Below are 15,240 nucleotides of genomic sequence, written 5' to 3' on the forward strand. Positions count from 1 at the left end.
TGAGAGCGGCCACCATGGCGTGTGCAGTGAGGGGCCTGTGTGCTTCTCAGGGCACGAAAGCAGGTGTACGCGTGTTGGGGGCTCACCACTCCAGCAGCTGCAGTGTCCAGGGGACCTGCCTATTCTCCCAAACCCCAGGGCCCCACCCTCGTGGCTCTGACCTTCCCAGGCACATACTCTGGTGTCACACGGTGGCCCGTCTTCTTGGCAGCCCCACTTTCCCCCCGACATTCTGATCTGGGGTGATGCTCCAAGCTGCTATGTAAGATTGGTCCTTTGGTCAAGTCTTTGGGGAAAGTCAGTGGAGGTGATGGGGCCTGGCTGGCCAGCTCTCATTCCTAAACGAGGTCCTGGGCCCCAGAAAATTCTGGCTTCTGGCAGTTTTGCCCCACACCCACTCATTCAGGCCCAGGGGTCACGTGGGGTTCTATCCAGGACTCCTGTCTTCCTGTACTCCTGTCTTCCTATGCTCCTATACTCCTGAAGCAGGGCAGGCCTTCAGAGCTCCAAGCAACTCCTGGGGCCTGGTGGGCGTACCTGGCACCATGGCCATCATGCAGAACGCTGGCGATCTTCTCTTTTGACTCATCTGCACATGGCTCCCCTCAGGAACCTCTGGGCTGGTCAGAACGAGTGTTTTTGCTCCTCGAATCAGAACCTCTTTATGGTCCAGTAAACTGTTTTCCATGATCCGTACAGCCCCTATGGGGCCCGAGAAGTCCGCAGGAATGGGTGTGAGTCTCTCCATCTGTCTCCACTCCCGGAGAAGCTGTTCTGCCCCCGCAGGCAGGCTCACTCCCACCATGATCTCTCATTTTATTTTTCTCCATCGTGGAGGCTGGTCATGGAAAAGAAAATGCCCATTTCACCCATTTCTCTACCTCCTGGTAGGGCCCAGAGGTAGGTCGGTGTATTCACTTGAATGCAATTGGCAGAGGGGCGAGATGCCAGCTCACTCTTTTCTAAAAGGGTCTGAAGTCATCTCACTGTCTTAACAGTTGCCTTGGTTACATCTGTGCCCAAGGATAAACCCTTCATGGTTCTCCAATTGAAATGATGCCTGAACCTTCCCACTTCTTACTTTCTTTCTCCAAGGCTGATTTAGACGAAGGTCAGAATGTTCACCAGGCCAGAAGGCCCTGCTGCTGCTGGTTTTGGCCCCAGCTCAGTGTTCCTCTGTTTGCCACATCAGTTGAGTTCCTGAGGTCTGTGCTGGGCAGGGCTGGGACTAGGGTGAGGCGAGCCGGGCGCCTAGGGTGCAGAATCTAAGGAGGCACTCAAGAGTGTGCAGGTGCGTTGGCATATTTTCTTTTCATCCCCAGTTGAGGCCAGTCAGCATCAGTACTTGCACAAGTAGCACCAAGAAAAAAAAAAAAACCTCTCCAAAGGTCCTTCTCCCGCTAGAGTTGCAAAACATGGCTCTTGGTGTCAGGATCATAAGCTCTGCCTTCCCATCCACCTTTCCAGTTGAACAACAGAATCTTTTGAGCACCTGTCATTCATCCATCCATCCATCCACCAAACACGGATTAAGACCCAGCAGCACCGGCACAGCGACGGGTCTAGTGAGTGCCAAGACGACCTCCACAGGCTCTCGGGGGCGTGGCGATCTAGGTGCGGAGGAGGAACCAGATGCTGAAACACCCATAACAAGCCACAGCAGTGGCAGCGCACGAGGACGAGGGACTGAGGCCCTCACCTGGTGGCTGGGGAGGCATCACAGAGGAGGAGGGCCGAGTTGGGCTAATGGATGGCAGGAGAGCAGCATTGCTAATCTGGGCAGGCTCTGGAAGTTTCCCAGTCTCTGAGGGCTGGTGCTGCAGACTCTAGGGTTTAGACTAGCCACTAGGCAGAAGTGATGCCCGAGACCCCTCCCCAGTGACTCATCTCCCTCCTCCCGGCCAGTGGGCAGGACCAGTAGGGAAGGCAGGCGGTGGAGGGAAGGGCTCGCACGGCTGCCTCCACTTTATTTATTGGTTTGATTATTTCTCCGTCCCAGGGAGAGAGTCAGTGGACCCCTTTTCTTGCTTTAGCCCATGTTGGGAAGCAGGGAGGGGCTGGAGAACTGGTGCCTCAAGAGTGGTTATTGATGTCCTAATTACAAGAGAATGCTAATTTAATTTGAACCTAATTACAGTGCACTACCCCGGGTGGCATGTGTTTTAATAATTAACGCCCTTCAGTTGCGTAGGAGTGTAATAATATTTACAGTGGGTTGGCCAGCAGCCTGGGGAGGTGGGCCGGGGGCCCATACGCCACCCTCCCCCCGGACAGCTTGGCTGCTAGCAGGTGGGGAAGGTGGCACATGAGTCTTGGTTGGCTAGTATCTCGTCAGCCTTCACAGGGAACATGCGTGGGCCTCATTTCCAGCCACTTCCTTGACCCAGCAGGCCGCTCCGCTCTACGGGGCACCAGGCTGTAAGTCTGAGATACGTCGCAGCCTGCCCCTCACTGCGCCACCTCTGCCTGCCCGGGCCCATCCTAGGGAAGGGATTGTTCAGGGGGAAGGAAGGAGAGCTGCTTGGTTTTTCTTCTCTTTTTATCGGTAACACTCGTAAGGAAATATACATTCAGAAAGGTGCACAGATTGTAACTGTGCAGCTCAGGTTTTCACAAAGTGAACATAGCCGTGTAAGCACGCAAATCAAAACCCAGAACAGCACCAGCCCGTCATAAGCTTGCCCCTCAGTCACTGTCACCCCCAAAGGCAACTCCTGTTTTATCCCAGTGGATGAATTTCGCCTGTTTTGTTGCATTTTTGGTTTTGGTTTTTGGTTTTGCCTGGGTTTGAATTTTACGTAAGTGGAGTCGTGCCGTACGTATCCTTACGTGCCTGCCTTCTCTCGCTCAGCTTGTCTGGGAGGTTCATCCTGTTTACGTTAGCCTTAGTGTGTGCACTCTCATTTCTGTGTGCTCCGCTGTCTGAAGATGCTGCTCTTTGGTGGTTGTAAAGAACTAAGATGCTCAGCAATCTGCCAGAGCTATGCCAGTCCCTAAAGGGGACATCTGCTCATCCTAATTATACAGCTGGGGGACCCGAGGTGACACATTATGAGAAGGGGTAGCAAGATGACAGGGCGGGGCAGTTCCACCCACCACAAACCCAGAACAGTGTGGTTGCCAGCGTGCCTCCCATGCCCGGCCTTTCAGAGCTTTCAGCGGTGGGGAAAGGGTCTATTAGCAAGTTCTAGAAGCCAAGCAGAAAAACCAGGGGTTTAAGAGATGGTCAGAGGGAACTTCAGTGTCTCTACCCAGACGTCTTGCTAAGCCAGTGCTTCTCTAAGTGTGGCTGGCAGACCAGCTACCTCAGAATCACCTGGGGTGCTTGTTAAAATGCAGCTTCCAAGAATAGTGCCAGGACTATATTGGGAATGGGGGTGGGGTGAGTGAGCTCAAGCCTCATCTATCGTCACAGGAAGACAATGGGTAATGTTTGAAGTTGATAAAACAAGAACTGGCCTATTTAGCAATAAGATGGTAACCACCAAAAGATCTAAAATAGATGATTAAAAGCGGTTGCCTGTAGGTAGCACAACTGGGGGTGGGGAGTGTATCTTCTTATAAATCCCTGTGTACTGTTTTTTCACCACAGACAAGCATTTCCATTATCTTTTTTTAATTCACTCTCAGGTAAATATACATGTATCACTTCCCACTCCAAGACCTCAGTTCCTGTGGGCCAGGGCCTGGGAGTCTGCACTTTTGACAAGCTTCCTAGGTGATTCTGATGACTTCTCAAGTTCAAGAATTGGCTATCACTGTCCAAAGTCATTTTGCAACATGAGGAAGGAGACACAGTAACTCGCCCAAGGTCACCCAGTTTATTAATGGCAGGCCCAGAAATAGAAAACAGGTCCCCAGGCCTGTGATTTTTCTCTACATCATTGGCATTCACCTTGGTGGGTGCCCGACTCTGTGGGCCTGGCCGTCAGAGACCCAGAGGCGAGCTGGGGACCTGGCTCAGTTGAGGGCAGCCAGGGGACCCCTCCTGCCACGGGCCCAGAGCACTTCTAACTGCAGCGGGCTTACAACACCCACGGTTTGTGCAAAGCCGCTGCTCGTGCTGCCCTGCCAGCAGCAGTGTCTGAGTTGTTTTCTCAGAAGGGGAGCCACCCAGAGCCCCCTGAACATTCAGGCCTTCAGCATCTACTGAGTGCCTAACAGTTGCAGGCACTGTTCTGAGGGCTGGGATACAAAGAGGACCAAGCCCTAGCCTCGTGGGGCTTACAGTCTATGAGGACAGTAGGTACTGGTGATAGAGAAACCTCGTTAACTTCATGGAAGTAGAGGTCTGTACAGACGCTGTGGTGGTCGCTTGTCAAGTTGACGTAGTGCACGCCCCATGCGTAGCAGTTCCTGCCTGGTCTGTGGCCAAGGGCCGCCTGTGCCGTAAGAACCCGCACCAGGAGTCATGTGCAAGAGTGGTCAGTGCAGTTTTGTTCCTACTTCAAATCACTGGCACAACAGACACCACAAGCATATCCACACAATGAAAATGAATGAATTGTGGTAAAAGAACAACACGGGTAAATTTTGGAAACAGTAAAGCAAGCGCATCTCAGAGGACTTCATACCATATGATGCCATTATTCTGAAGTTCAAAATCAAGTAATAACATTGCTTACATGTATGTGTATGTTGAGTGATCATAAGGTTTATGGGATGTTTTTGAGAATGTAAAGGGACACTTAACTCCTTACATTTGGACCACAAATGTAAACTGGCACTTTTTTGAGCAAACTGGGACATGTTGACACCTTTGATGTATGTAATAAAATACAAAACCAAAACAAAGGGGTGATAAACACAGAAGTCTGGATGGTGGTCACCTCCAGAGGGAGCAGGAAACCCTTTGGGGGTGGGATAAGGAAGGATGTTAGTTACTGGGAATGTCCCAGGACTCAGTCTGGGAGGTGGGTTTATAGATGTTTATTAGTAAGGTGGCATGGGAGCTCAAAGGAGAGAAAGTGAATTTCTCCTGGGAGTTAAGTGGAGTTATGGTCAGAGAAACCTAAAAAAGGAGCACTTCACTCTGCCAGGGAAGGTTTCAAGGACAAAGTGACAGCTTCTGCAGTTTACCAGGTAGAGGGGGGGTCTAGTTAAGGGAACACACTGAGTGAAACCCTCCCCTGGCTGGGGAGGCTGCCTGCCTGATTCCAGGGTTGTGTGCGGCCACAGAACTAAAGACCAAAGCTCAGGCCTGCCCTCACCAGCCCTGGGCACTGACCAGTAAGGCCCCACCACCCACTAGGAAAAAGCATAAGACATCTGACTTCACAGTCCCCAGATAACTTCAAGGTGAGGTAAAACTTACAGTAAGGTGCACAGATTGTAAGTGTACAGCTCCTGGATGTTTACACGTCTATACATCCATGAAACCATCACTCAAACTAGAAGGTCAGCATACCAGAACGTTCCCTAGGCCCCTGCCACCCAAGGTAATGACAGTTTTTACCTCTGTCACCATAGCTTTGGCTATTCTTGGTGCCAGGGTCTTTTAAAAGACTTTTTTTGGCACATAGTCTTTTTGCCAGAGCACCGAAGCTCGGGGCTTGAATCGACACTGGGCAGAACCCGAGCCTCAGAGCCCAACCACGGCTGCTTCAGGACCTTGGACAAGGCCAGCGGGAGGTCCGTGTTCCCACTGCATGAGGGCTTTGCTGCCAGGCTGGCAGCACAGATTCATCATCCCAGCTTGACGGAGTCATTATTCTAGGCCCTGGGCCCAGTCGCTGTGCCATGGGAGCGAGTGACATTGAGGCGGTTCAGTATGCAGGCAGCCTCAGTCCATAGAGTCATCTGGGTGCCCGGGGCCTAGGAAGCCACCACCCCCTCTACCCTGGGGCAGGTCTCCTGTATCCACCTGAGTGCTGGTCCAGGCCAAGTGAGTGCCCGGGGGCAGAGCCCGTGTTCTCAGTTGTCTGCATGGAAGGAGAGGCCAGAGCTGTGGCGAATCTAAGCGGTACCCTGCTGGGCTCTGGGATGTAGTCACAGGCACGGCTCACCTGTGGTCAGGAGTGTCTCTGAGCCTCAGAGGCTTCACAGTAGAGGAAAGGGCAGGCTGCACAGCGGTCCTCCCTCCCGTCCGCTGCAGGCACCTGCCCTGCCCCTGTCAGCCCCTCAGGCTGCCCTCTCTCCAGCCTGTCCTGCAGCGGGTGTTTCAGAGCTTGGGTTTCAAACTTCTTGCGGAGCCTTAGGCTCAGCAAGCTAATTAACCTCTCTGATGCTGTTTCCTCATCTGTAAACTGAAGGTAAAAACGTAAAAGTTTCTGCATTTATAGTTGCTATCAGATTTCAGTGAGAGATTTGTACAGCCCTTTGTGCAGGCCCCGACACAGACCAGTGTTTAGTGATGCCCGCTGATACAGGGAGGCACAGCGCCGGCAGCCTGCCTGTGCCTGGGTAGCCAGTGCCCGACGAAGGTGGGAGTCTGGGCAGAACTGTTTGGGTGAAAGGAATTCGTGATGACGCTACAAAATCCAGGCACATAAAGGCCGCCTGCTCGTGAGAGCACTGTGGGGTTCAGGCCAGATGGGAGCCAGAGGTGTCAGAGGAGGGGTAGGGAGCTGAGGTCACTTGGCTGAGTCCCTGACTCTCCAGTTTGCAGAGTGGTGGGAGGTGGGAGTCATGTACACTCGGGACAGTTGCCTGTGTGGGCAAGACAGGTCTGGGGCTGGGTTTCACCCCCCAGCTATGAACATCTGGGGAGGGTGGTTTACAGAGGGGTCTCCCCAGGGGCAGCAGTGCACCCGCTCTGGGCAGTTCAGTGGGAGGGCGGGCGCAGTGGGCGTCACTAGGAACTGGCCTGGCCTCCTTGTCCCATCTGGCCTGATCTGTAGAGGGCAGCTCCTGAGGAGAGGCCTGAGGCAGAGATCTCAAATGGTGCCGCATCTGATCAATTGATATTGGCTCCCTGGGGTGCTGTGTAGAAAAGGATTCTGAGGTCATGCCAGAAAGTCAACTGCAATCAATTATTGATGTCTACCAAGAGTGTAAGAAGGGGGGGGGGGGAGTCATATGTGTCCCACATATTTGCTATCTTTGTCTTGGTGCTTTATGGGGAGGGGGTTCAGGAATCCTCTGACTCCATCAAAGCAGGAGTCACTTCCATAGCATCCTTGGCAGCAGGCATCAGCTTCTCCTAGAACAGAAGCCTGGAAACTCCCTCTCAAGGCAGTGGTGCCCAACCTAGCCAGTTCTTACCCTATTACTGTACTGTGTTCCAGTCGCAAAGAATGTGTTGCAATTTAATAAACAAGAGTTAAGCACCCAGGGACTTCCCTGGTGGTCCAGTGGTAAAGAATCTGCCTTCCAATTCAGGGGACGCGGGTTCAATCCCTGGTTGGGGAACTAAGGTCCCACATGCTGCAGGGCAACTAAGCCCGCATGCCACAGCTACTGAGCCCACACGCCTCAACTAGAGAGCCCACGTGCCGCAGACTACAGAGCCCACGCGCTCTGGAACCCGCGAGCCACAACTAGAGAGAGAAAACCTGCATGCCACAACTAGAGAGAAGCCCAAGTGCCACAACGAAGAGCCTGTGCGCCCCAACAAAGATCCCGCGTGCCACAACTAAGACCCAGCGCAACCAAAAAAAAAAAAAAAGCACCTACTCTGTGCTGAGCACTAAAGACCCGTAGCTGAGCCCATCAAGTCCCCTGCCCTGCCAGGTGGGTGTCATCTACAGATCTTTGAATCTGGTCAACTACAGTAAGACCAGTTTTCTTGGGGCGGGAGAGGACCCTAAAGGCAGAGATGGGGAGCTAGGCCCCAAACCTGGAAGGACCTGGTCCTTGAGCCGTGGGCATCTCCTGAAGACCAATCTTCCATTTTCCTCTGGCGGGGGCAGGGCTTTCAGGTCAGCAGGCCTAAAACAGTGCTTCTCAAACTTTTATCATGCTTGTAATCTTATTAAAATGCAGGTTCTGATCCAGTAGGTCTGGGGCAAGGCCAAGAGTCTGCATTTTTTTTTAATTTATTTATTTTTGGCTGTGTTGGGTCTTCGTTGCTGCATGCGGGCTTTCTCTAGTTGCGTGGAGCGGGGGCTACTCTTCGTTGCGGTGCACGGGCTTCTCATTGCGGTGGCTTCTCTTGTTGCGGAGCATGGGCTGTAGGTGCGCGGGCTTCAGTAGTTGCGGCTCACAGGCTCTAGAGCGCAGGCTCAGTAGTTGTGGCCCACGGGCTTAGTTGCTCCGCGGCATGTGGGATCTTCCCGGACCAGGGCTCGAACCCGTGTCCCCTGCATTGGCAGGCGGATTCTCAACCACTGCGCCACCAGGGAAGCCCCAAGTCTGCATTTCTAACACGCTCGCAGGAGATTCTTAGGCAGTAGGAACTGTGGGGAGCAAGCCCTCCCCCATACCCAGAGCCTACCAGGAGGAGGGAGGTAGAGAAGACACCTGGCCCCCACAGAGGGCACCAGTGAGGTGACCAAGGCCTGAGTTTGGAAACAGGGAGAGAACATGCTTCATGCTACCCTAGAGCCAGAAATCTGAGGGAAAGAGCCACGCTCCAGCATGGCTCTGCAGGACAACCTGACCTAGGGGAGAATCTCTCTGCCCTACGAGTGCCAGGGACAATGCTGAGAGTGCTGGCAGGCTCTCTCTAGGCTATACGGCCCCATTATGATCATGATGTGAGCGACAGCCAACCATCCACGTGCCCAGCACTGGGCTAAGTACTAATGGGTAGCCCTATGAAGGAAGGACTTTTGGCCTCCATATCACAGAAACCCTCTAGAAGACAGGCCGTGCATTATTCATCTATGTCTCCCCATCCCCAGCATAGTGTCTACCAGTAGCAGCTATTTGATAAATGATTTATGAATGAATGAAGAGCTAAAGTGCAGGCAGAGGGTATTGTATGGGACCAGGCCCAGAGGGAAGAGAGGAAAGACGGCCAGAGCCCCCAGGATGCCATATCAACTTACCCCCTGCCCCCTTTACCTTCTCACCAGGCCCCAGCAAGACTTGCTGAACAGGGTAGCCTGGGAGTCAGTGGCCAGCCTTTACTTGTTGGAAAAAAGGGAAATCCTTAAGCTCTATATTGCTCCAGGTTGATGATTCCCTAGTTCTTTTTGGAAAATTCTGGATCCAGGTCCACTGTGCTGAGAGGGCAGAGCAGGGCCTGACAAAGCTTAGGGCTGGTCAGGATCCCATTATCCAAACGGTCTTATACGTGGACCTCTTCCCTTGTGCCAGGCTCTGTGCCAAGCACATCACATGCTTGCATCCCACGGCCACCTTGCTGTGATCCGAGGTCGTACCCTGGTCCAAGGCCGCAGACTGGTAAGACTCAACCCCGGTGACCACGCCCAGACTCGGTAGACAGCGCCCCCTCGGGGCCAAGGCGAGGCGGCCGGGAGACAAGACCTGGAGGAAGGCAGGCAGATGCAGCTGGGTGCTGCTGGTCCATGCCTTGTTGTCAGTGAGAGCAGCCAGAGGAAGGCCATGAGTGACGGTTCTTCTGAGGACACCCGCTGCTGGCTTGCGAGCAAAGGTTAGGGCATCACAGGTCTGGTTTGTGCGGGAGCTTCTCTGGGCCTTCCACATCACAATTCCCTGGAGCCTCAGAACCGGAAATCATTATCGCCCCATTTTACAGATGAAGAAACTGAGAACGAGGAGAGGAAGTGACTTGGCCAGGGTAGCAGAACTAGTTAGCTGCAGGGCCGGAGTTGGGACCTGGCATCTGGCATCCCGCATGTGCGCCCGTGGCCCGCCGCCTTCTCCCCGCTGGCCGCCATCTCTCCCACTTTCCGCCTTCCACCCTGAGTCCGGGGGGCCTCGGCCGCCCCCCATCCCCATCCGCCGATGGGTGCTCCACCTGGGCCCATGCACCTAACGATGGACACCTGGCTGATCGCTCACAGGTGTTCGTGCGCGCCAGACGGAGACGCGGCCCAGGGCCGCGGCGGCCCGCGAGACTGGCCAGGACGCCTCTCCCCGCGCCGACTCCTCGGGACCCACCTCAAGTTGGGCGGCAGCAGAAGAGGGTAGCAGGTGCGGGCAGGGGGGTGTTGCCGCGCCCTCGATCCGCTCAGCCGGGTGTGTCCGGGATGCCGTCCCCGCACAGTGGGGCCTGAGCCGCCTGACCCTGGCAAGGTGCCGGAGGCTGGGCCCTCTGCTGCTTCTGCCCCCGGGCCGCTCTCAGAATGCAGTCTCCACCAGGTGCCGGAAGCCCTCGACCCCAGCCCCAGAGAGGCTCACTGTCTCCTAGTTCAGATCCTCTTCCCGTTCCCCTTCCCCCTCTGCTCCTCCTCCCCCAGTCTCTGTGCACTGCCGGTAATTGTTCTTCCTCTCCCCTCTCCCCGCATGTTCTCCACATCTATCCCAGGAACTGTGATGCAGGCTCCCCGTTACTCTCCATCTCCCACTCCCAGCTCTCAGTAACCCCTCCTGTCCATCAGCGTGACAGAGACACAAATGATCTGAGTGGTTCTAAAAATGTGGTTCCCGGATTAGCAGCAACAGCAGCATTTGGGAACTTTAAGAATGCCAACTCTCAGGTCCCACCTCAGACCAACTGAAACAGAAACGGTGGAGCCCAGCAGGTGACTGTGATGCATGCCAAAGTTTGAGAGCCTCTGATCTAAACATTCTTTCATTTACTCATTCATCCCCGACAAACGCGGCAGTTCTACCGATGGAGGAGAGGCACCCAGAAGCACCAAGGTGCTCCACTAGCTGACCATCTGGAAGATACTGTCCAGTAGCTTCTGGATGGCAGATGGAGGCATTCCTCCTTGGTCTAGTGCAGACCAGGGAATCAGGAGGTGGAAAGGAGGCCCCAGGTTCAGGCCAGGAGGGAAGTGAATGGCTGCCAAGGGTCCCCTGGGGTGCAGTGTGGGAGAAGCTGCCTGGGTTTGCCTTGGTGCTGTACTCACAGCACCCACCATCAAAGCTGTAAGGACAGGGACGTGACCTCCTCTGCCCTTGGCAAACAAGGAAGTCTCTGGAGGGTCAGTAGTCTTTTGCCCTTTGCAGAGAGGAGGTAGCCTGACTGGGTGGGCAACCAGGGTTTCCTGCAGGGGAGGGCAGTCATTCATCTCCCAAAGTAAGCTCTCCTGTGGGTTGTCCACCTGGGAGGGAACCCAGGCCAAAGGATTCAATGCGGAAAAGCTCAAAGTTCTGAGGGGAAGCTTTATGGGGAGATGGGTTCCCCACGCAATGAGAGAACAAGGAGGGCACAGACCCATAAGACACATGGATCAGGTGACCAGGGCTGAAACATAGCCAGAGCCAGTTTTCCTTGACTGCATTCCCACAAGCAGGGGGCCAGAGAGGTGGGGATACACTGCACCCTCCCTCTGCTCAGGTGGGAGGGATGCAGTCCCTCCCCATTTCCTGCCTTCCTGGAGGGCTTCAAATGAATATGAATCTGCACCCCGCCACACTCCAAATTGTGGCATCACATGGAGCCTGATGTTGTTTGATGGCATTTTGGGTGCCCCAGAACCTTGCCTGCCATGAGGTGATGGCAGTTATTTATGCCCAGGCCTTGCTCTGATCTCAGGGAGAATATCTCATCATAAATTGGCGTGCCATGGCAAACAATTAAAAGAGAAAAATAAACCTCAGCGCAATCTCAGGATGCTCGGAAATGAGGAATTACAAGGTGGTGGCATGAAAAAATTATATAAAAATCTATTTTTACATCACAATAATGTGCTTTTATACGGGTAGTAATTTCTGGATGGGCAATAAAGTAGCTTTTACATCAGGCCGAATCAGAGTTTATAGGCAGTCGGTGCTTTTATCTGGGAAAATATAACTCACCCGTCCCCACACCATCCATCCTGCAGGCAGCAGGCCTCATCTTCCACAGCACCATTAGTATTGAGGAAATAATTATGCAATTAAAGTGTCAGCCCTCCACACCCCCCCGCCATGATCTCCCAACAACAACTTGCAGCTTCTGTCATTGACTCCTTCCCAAAGATGGGACAAGCCATGGGTCCAGGACAAGGTAGTGGAGGGGCCCGACAGATGCTGGCCACTGTCTCCACTGGGCCAGAAAGGAGCCCAGTGCTTAGAGAAAACACCACAGGACCAGCAATCCCTCCACAGACACTGAGGGTCTGCTATGGCCCAGACCCTGTGTTAAGAACCTGGGACCCCGTAACTGACTTGGAGAGCTCACAATCTTGTGACAGTCATGATGCAGGCAGGGGGTGAAAGCTATGGCAGTAAACCCAGGGAGCCGAAGGGGCACAAGGGAAGAGTTGGGGGTGGGATGGAGTGGTGTGGGGCGTGGCACTGACCAGAGGCCTCCACTGGGGAGAGGGGCGAGTGAGAGAGCTGAAGATATGAAGGTAAGTGTGTCCTAGAGGGCAGGTCACAGCCCAGGCAGTGTCTCTAACTGGGGCATTGAAACAGGCATGTGAGAGGACCTGGTGGTAGCTGTCCATAAATGCAGAGTGCTGAAACTGTCCTTCAATATCATCTAGTCTAACCCAACACTCTATGGACCCTGGAAATAGGTGACACATTCTGTTCAGTAAAGGCGTATACACAAAGTGTATGGGCAGAGTTTAGGGAAATCAACAAGAGATGACACAGGACCCCAGGGCTGGCGAGAGAGAGGAGCTATTACCCGAAACCTGGAGGGCAAGGAGCGGGGGCAGTTAACGGAGCCCTGAGAGAGCCACTGGATGACGAAGGCCATCAGATACGGGACCAGACTCTCTATCACCTGAAAAGCTGAGGAAAGAAGGAAGGTCGAAGGGAATGAGAGAGGTTTTAATGGGACACAGAAGCCTACTTCACTTTCCTCCCCCGCTCCAGTCTCCAGCCAGTGCCTCCCAGTGGCCACCCCAAACCAGGAGCCAGAGACCAAGGGAGCCTGTTGGTACTGCCAACAGTACCCAGATGGGTCAGCCTCAGGGCAGACAGCAGAGTGGAGAAGGGTGGAGAGTAGATCTGGACACGCAAACAGAAGACATCCAGCACTGGCACATATTGGGAATTATTGGACAGGCTGGTAATTTGGCCAAAATGTAGCAGGATATCAATGACTATGATTACTATTTCTATGCAGCAAATCTTTGTAGTTTTTCTCTTCTCACATTTTTGGTTCACCAGAACCTATATTCAGCATCAGCCTTGACACTCTGACCTGACACCACACACTATTTCATGGCCAGAGAGCCTATACGATATGGTGGAAGAGAATCCATGCAGTAGTATAGGTGGGGTGTAGACCAAAATGGCCCTTCTGGAGAGGGCAATGGCAGTCCTGAGGCAAATGCAGGCTCCTGCATTTCTGCTCCTGGCATGTCCCCCCAAGAAGTCCTCACACACAGCCTCACAAGGGGACGGATGTGAGGACGCCCATGGCAGCATTCCTTGTGGTGGGAGATGGAGAGCCCATCCCTGGGAGGCTGGATGGGCAAAATGCATTGGAAGCAAACCACGGGCCCTCTGCAGTAACAAGGAAATCGCTGTTCACAAAGACTTTCAAGAGTCTTAAAAGCAGTGCTGAGTAGAAAAAACGAGAAAGGGAATGAGATCCATAATTCTGAAGCACTCAAATAAGATTAAAAACACATGCACACCCACCAAGGGGGGAAAGCGGGGTGGGGGGGTGTGGAGGTGGGATGAATTGGGAGATTGGGATTGACATATATACACTAATATGTATAAAATAGTTAACTAATATGAACCTGCTGTATAAAAATCATAAAATTCAAAAAACAAAACAAAACAAAAAAATACATGCACACCAAAAAAAAAAACAAAAAACAAACAAACCATTTTGCCAGCACTTTTACATTTTAGAATGGTTGGCTTTGGGGAGGAGAGGCAGTGGCATTGACAGGGGATAAATAAACAACACCCTAAATCAGAGACGATGGCAGGGACTCCGGAGTCAGAACACCTGGGCTGGAATCAAGGCAGTTTTGCTGTGTGACCTGGCATGTTACTTAGATGCTTCATCTTTTAAATCGGAGGAAACAGTAATAACTAGATCCTGAGGCGTGTTTATGGGACCAGATACTGATCCAACAAGACCTGTTCTGGGGCAGGAGGGTCCACAAAGTGGCCAGAATGTGCAGGGCAGGGGACCTGCTCTGGATGCTTGGAGGCTGCCCCGCAGCAGCTGTGCGTGTATGGCCAACTCACAGGGGACAGTGTCCAGAGTGCTGATAAAGTCCCTCAATGAAAAGATATGCCTCACCACCTATGGCAGGACAGAAAGCCACCATTAGGGATTCCTTGATTCCTTTCTCTGCCTCTTCTCCACTAAAATGCAAAATATGCCCCCCGCCCCATTTTGTTGTTAGCAGTCATTAACAGTTTCTGTCATTAACTCCCAAGTTGGTTTGAATTTGTTTATAGGATTAGCTCCCTATCATCTGAAAAGCTGAAAAAAGAAGGCCTAAGGGAATGAGCCATGTGCTGGATACGTTCTGATGGGAGAAAGTAGAATGAGCTCCTGGGGGGAACCACTCAAAGCAGGTAGGATGTTAGAGGCGGAGGTCCTAGGCTCTCCAGGGAAGGTATCTCAGTTTAAAAGGTCTATGATGGAGGCATCTGAGTTTTGCCAGGAGCTGCCAGAGGTCCCAAGGTGTCAGTTCATACTTGAGCCCTCCTTGCCCAGTAGGGGTGGGTCCGGGGGCTTCAGCATCTCAGTGGGTTTATGCCTGGAGGTCTCCCCACTTGCCCCTTTCTCTATTCTCCCCCTTCTCCTCCAGGAGGCCACACATTCTGTAAGGCTTGGATTTCTTCTTCTTCTTCTTCTTCTTTTCCACACCCTGCAGCTTCTGGGATCTTAGTTCCCTGACCAGGGATTGAACCTGGGCCTTTGGCAGTGAGAGTGAGAAGTCCTAAATACTGGACCGCCAGGGCATGACCTCGTATTTCTTTAATTCAATCCCCTTTCTTCCTATCTCTTCATTTTTTCTGGCTTTTCTGCCAACAGGGAGGAGGAGAAGGGCTTGCTGTAAGCCCTTCCTCTGAGCTTGTGGCTCAAGACACTGGCCCTACTTCTCATTTGCACCAGTACTAGGAGGTAAGTGAGCAGCCCAGCATAGAAGCAGCTCTCGGGCAAACAGCTTCATCTAGCAGCCTTGTGCCCTCTGACCTTGTCACACTGCAGCTAGGGGAGAGAACTAAGAAGCATCTCCACGAGGACCTGGCTGTAGTGGATTGAATAGTGTCCCCCAGAGGATATGTCCAAGTCCAACCCCCTCCCCACACCCAACCTGTGAATGTGACCTAATTTGGAAATAGTCCTTG

This window comes from Eubalaena glacialis, chromosome 8 (assembly GCF_028564815.1).
Source record: "Eubalaena glacialis isolate mEubGla1 chromosome 8, mEubGla1.1.hap2.+ XY, whole genome shotgun sequence".
NCBI classification, from domain to species: Eukaryota; Metazoa; Chordata; class Mammalia; order Artiodactyla; family Balaenidae; genus Eubalaena; species Eubalaena glacialis.